This window comes from Hippopotamus amphibius, chromosome 8, assembly GCF_030028045.1.
Source record: "Hippopotamus amphibius kiboko isolate mHipAmp2 chromosome 8, mHipAmp2.hap2, whole genome shotgun sequence".
Classification (NCBI taxonomy): domain Eukaryota; kingdom Metazoa; phylum Chordata; class Mammalia; order Artiodactyla; family Hippopotamidae; genus Hippopotamus; species Hippopotamus amphibius.
Window position 1 is genome coordinate 138,359,873 of NC_080193.1, and position 10,010 is coordinate 138,369,882.

Consider the following 10,010-nt stretch of genomic DNA (forward strand, 5'->3'; position numbering starts at 1 on the left):
GCCAGATTATCTCAGGGTTTACTATTTTGGGGGGAATATTCAAGGCAATTTGGGGAAGATATTATCTCTTTCCAACCCCTCGGGTACTTTATTAGTTTGTTAAGGCTGCCATGACAAAGAACCACAGAGTGGGTGGCTTAAGCAACAGAAATTTATTTTCTCACAGTTATAGAGGCCAGAAGTGTGAGATCAGGCAGGGTTGGTTTCTTCTGAGGCTTTTATCCTTTGCTTGTAGATGACTGTCTTTTCCCTGGGTTTTCACATGGTCTTCCCTCTGTATGTGTCTCTATTTAAATTTCCCATTTTCATAAGAACACCAGTCATATTGGATTAAGGCCCATCCTAATAACCACACTTTTAACTAATTATCTTTTTAGATTCTATCTCCAAATATAGTCACATTCTGAGGTAGTGGGGGGTTAGGACTTGAACACAGGGATTTTGGAAAGACACAATTCGGTCTCTAACAGGTGACATTTGGAATTCCTGGAGTCTATATGGCCTTCAAGCAATTTAAAGACATGTTGAAATCCAGACTCCAACAGACATTATCATATAATCTGACTTGTAATCACCTTAATGTTTATATCCTTAAAATTCTCTAGTTCCCTGGTATTCTATAAGCATATCATTCAATTGGAGAATATAATATAGTTCATTAAGATTACTACGTGAATTTCTAAATATTTTCCAAGTAAAAATTTACAGTACCTAAAGATATAAATGTGTATTATGAGGAATGTGTATTCTAATACTTTGAAGAATCAAAAATATGAGAATGCTCTAGATTATTCAAAGAATCACTATAATTATGAGACCTGTTTTCTGTATGTCAATAAGGAAATAACTCATATTTTTACAAACAGTAAACATAGAGTAATTAAAAATACTTCTGCTTTTACAGTATTCTCATGTTAACGATGAAACATTGCAGTAACTGAGTGTTTACTGAGAAGAACTTATGCCATTTTTTTAACACTGACCTCAGGGCAGACATTTTTAGTTACGCTGAAGTTTCAGATGAGGAGCTATTGTACTGCTTTTGAGACAAAGGTGAGCCAGGAGGAGAAGAGAAAAATCAGCCTCCGTGTATTTGGAGAAGGCAGGAAGCTGAAGGAGGGATATGACAGATTGGGTGAGCCTACTCCCTTCACTATTTCACACCTTGTATTGTGGACAGTGTTGCAGCAGAGGAAACCCATGGGGCTCAGGAGAGTCATGAAATTTAATCTCCAAATTCTTGGGTTTCATTTTGTGCTTAGTTGCTGATGATTCTTTTCTTTTTCCTCAAATGAAGCAATATAAGCTCTTGGAACTCAGAGTTTAAAGAATCATCCTACTGTAACTTGTAAATTCCTTCTCTCTCTGTAATGAAGAGCTCAAACTTAATTTTTCATTAATGTAAGATTTTTGCATCTAATTTTACAAATAACGTAAGCTTTGGGAGAAGTAGTCTCTCCTCTTATTCTAGTTTAACCTGCTCATTGGGCCAACCTAAAATTTTTTTTGATCCTTACCCATTTTACATAAACTGCACTCCATGTGGAAGCAAGACCGATTTAAATCAGCATGTATGTCAGATAAGAGAATATCTATGTAATTTATACAGTAAGCCAATTTAAATGTCTCATTTAAATTTTATGGAAATGGTCTTGCTTGTCCAGCAACTAGCTGTGGAATTGGTTAAGAGAAACTTATTTTCTAGCCCCTCATTTTCTCTGTCTCTTTGACACTGTCTAAAATCTAGCCTTCAGCACTCCTCTAACCAAACAACACAAAACAAAAATTATTTTCAGAGTTAGGTAACTTCTTCAAGCCAATATATCTCTCTTGCAGGTTAACTGACATTTGCTAGAGTAGATCTGGTCTAATTTGACACAAGTCAACTTGTAGGCTGTTTGACATTGAGGGTCACGCTGCCACTCCCTGTCCATATTAGCTGTCTATTAGGAATTCAGTCTGCTGGGTGCATGGGGGCCTAACTAGCAGAATGAAGATTGGGCACCAAGGCTCTGATCAAGTTTTACAAAGCATGACTTTATTTGTTTATCTTAGACTTTATCTGGCTCTAAAAACTCTAGTTTTAATTGAAGCACAGGGAAAAAAGTCTTGAGGTTCATTTAAGTCTCTTCAGTGCACAAATTCTATCACTGATTTTATACCTTAATAATAACTGGTGATTTTCTCCTCCAATCTTTATGTTTTCCACTTTCACACAGCTCTTTTTGATGGCCATTTTGAAATCTTTAAAAAATGGTAAAACATAAAACTTTCTTAATAGCTAATTTTTATAAAGTAGGGAATAATCTCTGCTTTGCCCAACATAGATCATAGGAACGTGTGGCATGCAGAGAGGCAGATAACTAGTATTTGGCTGCTAGGAGAGTGGACTCATTGGGAAGTCCCTCTGACTTTGGAGACCCAATCAAAAATGTGACTCACTGCTGAATTTGAAAACATCAGCCAGGTCATTCCCATGTTGTAATAAGGAAGTCTTTATATACTGATGACCATCCCTGTTAAGGCTTGTTTGTGTTTGGTCTTCCTTACAACATTTTCACAAATCATCTTATTAAACGGTCAGGCCACGTTTAACTCTACACCCACTTTCTCCAGACCACAGTGTTTGATCATAGATTCATAGATCATTTAACACAAGCAACAGCTATTTCACCAACAGCCTTGCTGTCATTAAGCAGCAGCTACTGTCAAAAGTTCAGGAACAGGCCCAGCAGGATGATGAAAAGAATCAAGACACAGTGCCTTCCCAACTGTCACAACAGCAGAGAGAAGCATCTGGTGTCCAGAACAGTGGGGAGAAAGGGTACCAACAATGGCGGGCCTGATTCTGCAGGCTTTTTGGAATAGTTGTCATACGTCCCAGCTCTGTCTCAAGGGACAATCCAAAGAACCCCATAAAACTCCATATAGCATAAATTATTTTTCCAGAAGTCTCACAGAATGATCAGTTTCAATCAGGGAAGACTTTCCTGAAAACTAAAACTACATTGGTGAATGTAGACTGAGAGAAAAAAAAAAAAAATTGTTCACCTTACCAAAAAAATTTACTTTAAAAACACATATCTTTACTTCTTGAAAGCCATATTCATAACGGAAGTGAACAAATATCTTTTGTTACATATTCATTTGTTATCCTGGTTTGCATCATCTATGACACTGGTTCCTATCATAGTGATTTGGGAAGAATAAAGTAGAGAACGCATGAAAAGTGTCTTGAATTGGGCTTACAGCAAAAACCTTCCACAAGTGGTAACACTGTTTTATTCTGAACAGTAAGGAATAAGTTCCCATTAATTTGAATTAAATGGTACTACACTGGCTAATATCAAACTTCCAGGCCATATAGTAGGTCTTGCTACCAAAAAAATGAACTTCGAAAATTTGTTTATGGGTCAGCTGGAATAGATTCTTTCACAAAATGTATGGGCAGTGATGAAGGATCCAGGCTGGCCCACAAAATCATTAGCTTTTATGAATTTAAGATAGTGTAATCGTTCAGGGATAAAAATAAATTCCTCATAAAGATATCATATCTTTTAGATATCATTGAATGAAAAAATAAATGGTGTTGATAGTATTATATATCTTTAATTTTGATTCTCAAGTAAAACAGCAAGTTTAATTAAAAAACAACTGGCAAGAAAGTGAAATCTCTTGTGAAAATTTTACATGGAATACATTTAAGGACTTTCGGGGTAGATTGTTTTATTTTTTTCTATTTAACTATGACACATTATTTTCCTAGTTTCATGTATTTATTTTCCTTTTATCAAAATCTATATTTGAGTTTCCTTAATGAAAGAGATGAGTTGTTTAATAATATAAGGAAAGAATAGTACCTTGATTACAAGTAAGACCCATGTCTTATTTAATTTTTTAATGGCAGTGCTAGCATACATCTGTAGGTTTTATATATACATACATATATACATAAATATATAATCTATTATATATTGAATATGTACTTTATATAAATATCTATTTTATACTATATACATTTGCATATTAAATATATATATACATATATATTTGGTTATGAGCCCTTCATAAAGCAAATTAATTAAAGAATGAGGATGGCAAAGAAAGATGGAGTGAAAGCTTTGTTTCTTTTAGTAAGCACGCAGAAACAAAAGGCAATAGAGAAGAAAGAAAAGCTAAAATTATATGCATTCTTAACTGTGAAAAACTGAGAACCACAAAAGTATAGTATTTATTTGATTCTAACACAGGGAAATAAGTGTTAAAGTCTAGCGTACCACATACTAAACAACAGAGAGTACCATAGGACATTGGCAATTTAGCAGTTCTATCAGTTAAAGTAACCTGGAATTGCAAGGGCTTAAATCGGGGCTTCTTAAACTTTAACATGCATACAGATCACTTGGATATCTTATTAAAGCATTTTTCTGATTCCGTAGGTCTGGGGAGGGTCCTGAGAGTCTACATTTTACCTCTTCCCAGATGATGCTGATGATGACTACACTTGAGCAGCAAAGAGTTTGAGACACGTTTTATTGCTTAACCAGTATTTGCCTTTTATTGTTGACTGATGAACAGTCGGAGTCAAGCTATCCCATGGTTACTTAATGAGCTCAATGTTATCAACAAGGACCCTGAAACTTTACATGCTTCTTTAATACACTCAGCATTTTTTGAATGATTACTTTTCGGTCATAGCTACAGCTCTAATCATTATGTTCTTACACAACGACATCCAAAGGTGGGAAGCAGAGTGACATGCATGAAAACTTTATAAGAGTGTCTCTCTTCTTTTATCAAGGAAGAAAACTCATTTCAGAAGGCTTAGAGCACATGTCCTCTGATAGCTCAATGGCCAGGACTGATCATATGACTATTCCCGTCTATAAGAGAGGGAATAGTTGGGAAAGAAAGTAGTTAGACTTTTCAGTCTCTGTAGCAAAGTGTAGACAGGGAGAAGAAAGTTGAGAATGGCTGTTAGGTAATCAACAAACAAGTCATCTATAGAGAAGCTTCTGTTATGATTGCCCCTTGTGTGGGGTAGATGAGGAAAGAAAGGCAGAGCATCAACTAATTGATCTTATCAATAAATTTTCAGTAGTGCATTCTTCATATTTCAAGAACTGTCTGTAGCTTATTTCTGGCAGAACGTGGCAGGTGATTTAGAATCATCTATTTTAAATTGTAACGCCTAATGCATTGTAGGTTTAAATGAGGTTTATGTAAAAATAAATTAGATCTTCCTGGCTTTTAGCTGAAGATCTCTATTCCTTTTCCTTAACCTGTCAATGTACCTTACTAGATTACCCATTTGACATAGTTGTACATTGGGAGTATGAGCTGTTCTATAGCTTATTTATTCACAAGACACATAACAGAAACTGAAATCAAGGCATGATAAGGGTGCACAGTGGTTGAAATAAATAGAACAGATACTGAGAAAAAATGACTTGCTATTTCAGGTGATTTCACCTCTTTAGGTATTTGTTGAGGGAAAAATACAATGCCTGAAATGTTTCAAGTAATTTATTTAATTTTATGGTCAATAATTTTCTCATCAAAAAAGGGAAACTCCAAACAGAATAACTTTATATCTGACTGATATCTTTTGGGGAGGAGCATAAAGAGAAAAAATAAATGCTCTAAAGAAAATTGGTAAAAACTTCAAACGATAACAAAGAATCATTCTTCATAAAAATAGTTTCGCAGAATAGTTTTAGATAATAGTTAATGATTTAACATCATTCTTTGAAATAATTTTGTTCGAAGAATGTAAAGACCTTTTAGTGGCTAAAGAGCTACTCAGGTAGGAACGGTCAGTGGAAGCAAAGCCCCTCAAAGTGGTAGAATCAGCATAGATATATCCTGATCTCTTCTCAACTTTGCAGGTCAATGAATTCTCTTTACTAACTGAAGAGATTCTAAGAAATTTATATAAGAGAGTGATATAAAAAGAAGAATGTTAACTTACGCATTTTCATTGACAGCTTTAACTTTCCGCTATCTAAAATGCTTATTACACCAATATAGGTTTACTGGCAAGGCAAATATGATGGTTGATTAGACTAGAATAAAAGCAAGGATATTTGATTTTCATGGAGACTCGTATTATGCCTATGAACAAAACCTGATAAATTATCCCTATATTTTAAGGTAAATCACTTTTCTGGTTAAATAAATACTTGTGTCTACCTGATGCAGATACTGCAAAACAACACTATCAATCTGTTTTTCGTGGCAACCATAGTCTGGAATCCAGGTATAAGTTAGGGTAGGCGAGTTTATGAGTGATAACAAACACCCCAAAGTTTAACCAACTTCTGGTTCTCAGTGTGTTGACATCTCATGGCCCAGGGTCATCAGCTCTATCACAACCAGCCCTTAATCTGTGACCCCAAAGTAAGCTTGGTGATTAGGTTTTACTATTATTAACAACCACACTGATAAAAATGTCTTACCTTTGTAAAGCTTTCTATGGTTCAAATGGCAATATCGTACACACTGTTCTATTTGTTCTTTACAACACCTGAGTGAGATGTGTGCCAACTTAGATCTGAGTGTCAGCAGTGTTAAATGACTTGCTCTAGTTTATTCAGTCCATAAGTAGCAAAGACAGAAGAAATCAGATTTTTCAAAAGCACTAGTCTAGTGCCTTCATCACTAAGATAACAATAAAGGTTAAATTGTATTGAGCACATACGCTATGCTAGCAAATGTGCTAGGTTCTTTGCATGCATTATTGAACTTAATCCCCAGAGGAACCCTGTAGAGGAGGTGTTATTAATACCCCCATTGTAGAGTTGATGCAACTCAGATTTAGAACAGCTAAGCACCATGATTCAAAGGCCATACTGACTCAATACCCTATAGTGATTACTTTCTATAATTACTTGACATTCCTTTCATTTCAGATTTCTTGCTACAGATATTTCTTGACCCATTCCCAACGAAAAGCAGGAGAGGAAAGAAGTAAAGCAAAACTGAAAGAGTGGCCCAAAGGACAGAATGAAGAGAACAAACTTGGGGTAAAAACAGTATGCTTGGAGCCCGAGATGCCAGGGAGCAGCGCGGGCTGGGGACGGCGGCAGCAGGCAGCGGGGCCCAACACAGACTGGCGGGCCCCCACCCATGGCATCTCCCCCCAGGAGCACCGAAGTGCAGTGCCATGGACAAGCTGGAGACTGCTGTTTTTGGCTTTGTGTATTTTCTGGATTAGAAAAGCAATAGGAAGAAGAATCAAGATGGTGGAGTAAGAGGACATGGGCTCACTCCCTCTTGCAAGATCACCGGAATTACAACTAACTGCTGAACAATTATCGACAGAAAGACACTGGAACTCACCACAGATGGTAGGAGGGGCGCAATCGCATTAAAATCAAATCCCATAAATGCTGGGTGGGTGACTCACAAGCTGGAGAACAGTTATACCGCAGAAGTCCTGAGGGTTCTGAGACCCACATCAGGCTTCCTAACCTGGGGGTCCAGCAACCGGAGGAGGAATCCCCAGAGAAACAGACTTTGAAAGCCAGTGGGATTTGATTGCAGGACCTCCACAGGACTGGGGGAAATGGAGATTCCACTCTTGGAGGGCACACAAAAAACTGTGCTCACCAGGACCCAGGGGGAAGGAGCAGTAACCCCATAGGAGACTGACCAGACCAACCTGCTGGTATTGGAGGGTTGCCTGCAGAGGTGGGGGTCAGCTATAGCTCACTAAGGAGACAGGGGCACTGGCAGCAGGGGTTCTGAGAAGTGCTCACTGGCATGAGTCCTCCCAGAGTCCACCATTAGCCCCACCAAAGAGCCTGTAAGTCCCAGTGCTGGGTCACCTCAGGCCCAAGGACCACCAGGGTGGGAACACAACCCCACCCATTGGCAGACAAGCAGATTAAAGTGTCACTGAGCTCCACCCACCAAATTGGATTAAAGTTTTACTGAGCTCCGCCCACCCAACCCAACCCACCATCAGTCCCTCCCATCAGGAAGCACCCACGAGCCTCCTAGACAGCTTCCTCCATAAGAGGGCAGACAGCAGAATCAAGCAGTATCAGCAGTATTTCATCTTGTGGAACTGAAAATCACAGCCACAGAAAGACAGAAAAAATGAAAAGGCAAAAGACTTTGTACCAGTTGAAGGGACAAGACAAAACACCAGAAAAACAACTAAATGAAGAGGAGATAGGCACCCTTCCAGAAAAAGAATTCAGAATAATGATGGTGAAGATGATCCAGGACTTTGAAAAAAGATTGGATGCAAAGATCGAAAAGTTGCAAGAAAAGTTTACCAAAGACCTAAAAGAATTAAAGAACAAACAAACAGAGATATGCAACACAATAACTGAAATGAAAAATACACTAGAGGGAACCAACAGCAGATTAGCTGAGGCAGAAGGGCGAATAAGTGACCTGGAAGACAGAATGGTGATAATCACTGATGCAGAAAAAAGAAAAAAGAATGAAAAGAACTGAAGACAGCCTAAGAGACTTCTGGGATGACGTTAAATGCACCAACATTCGCATTATGGGGGTCCCAGGAGGAGAAGAGAGAGAGAAAGGACCTGAGAAAATATTGAAAGAGATTATAGTTGAAAATTTCCCTAACATGGGAAAGGAAATAGCTCCTCAAGTCCAGGAAGCACAGAGAGTCCCAGGCAGGATAAACACAAGGAGAAACATACCAAGACATATAGTAGTCAAATTGACAAAAATTAAAGACAGAGAAAAGTTATTCAAAGCAACAAGGGAAAAATGACAAATAACATACAAGGGAACTCCCATAAGGTTAACAGCTGATTTCTCAGCAGAAACTCTGCAAGCCAGAAGGGAGTGGCATGATATATTTAAAGGGATGAAAGGGAAGAAACTACAGCCAAGAATACTCTACCCAGCAAGGATCTCATTCAGATTCAACGGAGAAATCAAAAGCTTTATAGACAAGCAACAGCTAAGAGAATTCAGCACCACCAAACCAGCCCTACAACACATGCTAAAGGAACGTCTCTAAGCAGGAAACATAAGAGAAGAAAAGGACCTACAAAAACAACAACAAAACAATTAAGAAAATGGTAATAGGAACATACATATCAATAATTGCCTTGAATGTAAATGGACTACATGCACCAACCAAAAGACACAGACTGGCTGAATGGATACAAAAATAAGACTCATATGTATGCTGTCTACAAGAGACCCACTTCAGACCTAGGGACTCATACAGACGGAAAGTGAGGGGATGGAAAAAGATATTCCATGCAAATGGAAATCAAAAGAAAGCTGGAGTAGCAATACTCATATCAGATAAAATAGACTTTAAAATACAAAATGTTACAAGAGACAAGAAAGGACATTACATAAAGATCAAGGGATCCATCCAAGAAGAAGAGATAACAATTATAAATATATATGCACCCAATATAGGAGCACCTCAATACATAAGGCAAATGCTAACAACTATGAAAGAGGAAATCAACAGTAACACAATCATAGTGGGGGACTTTAACAGCCCACTCACACCAATGGACCGATCATCCACACAGAAAATTAATAAGGAAAGACAAGCTTTAAATGACACAATAAATCAGCTGGATTTAATAGATATCTATAAGACATTACATCCAAAAACAGCAGATTACACATTCTTCTCAAGTGCACATGGAACATTCTCCAGGATAGATCACATTTTGGGTCATAAATCAAGCCTTGGGAAATTCAAGAAAATTGAAATTGTATCAAGCATCTTTTCTGATCACAATGCTATGAGACTAGAAATCAGTTACAGGAAAAAACCTGTAAAAAACACAAACACATGGAGGCTAAACAATATGCTACTAAATAACCAACAGATCACTGAAGAAATCAAAGAGGAAATCAAAAAATACCTAGAGACAAATGACAATGAAAACACAACGATCCAAAAGCTATGGGATGCAGCAAAGGCAGTTCTAAGAGGGAAGTTTATAGCGATACAATCCTACCTCAAGAAGCAAGAAAAATCCCAAATAAACAATCTA

At 37.5% G+C, this 10,010-nt stretch overlaps 1 pseudogene; it reads left to right on the top strand.

Moving 5' to 3' along the window:
* Positions 1 to 7,253, top strand: part of LOC130859254 (4-hydroxybenzoate polyprenyltransferase, mitochondrial-like) — a 167,281-nt pseudogene extending 160,028 nt beyond the window's left edge.
* Positions 7,254 to 10,010: the final 2,757 nt, after the last annotated feature.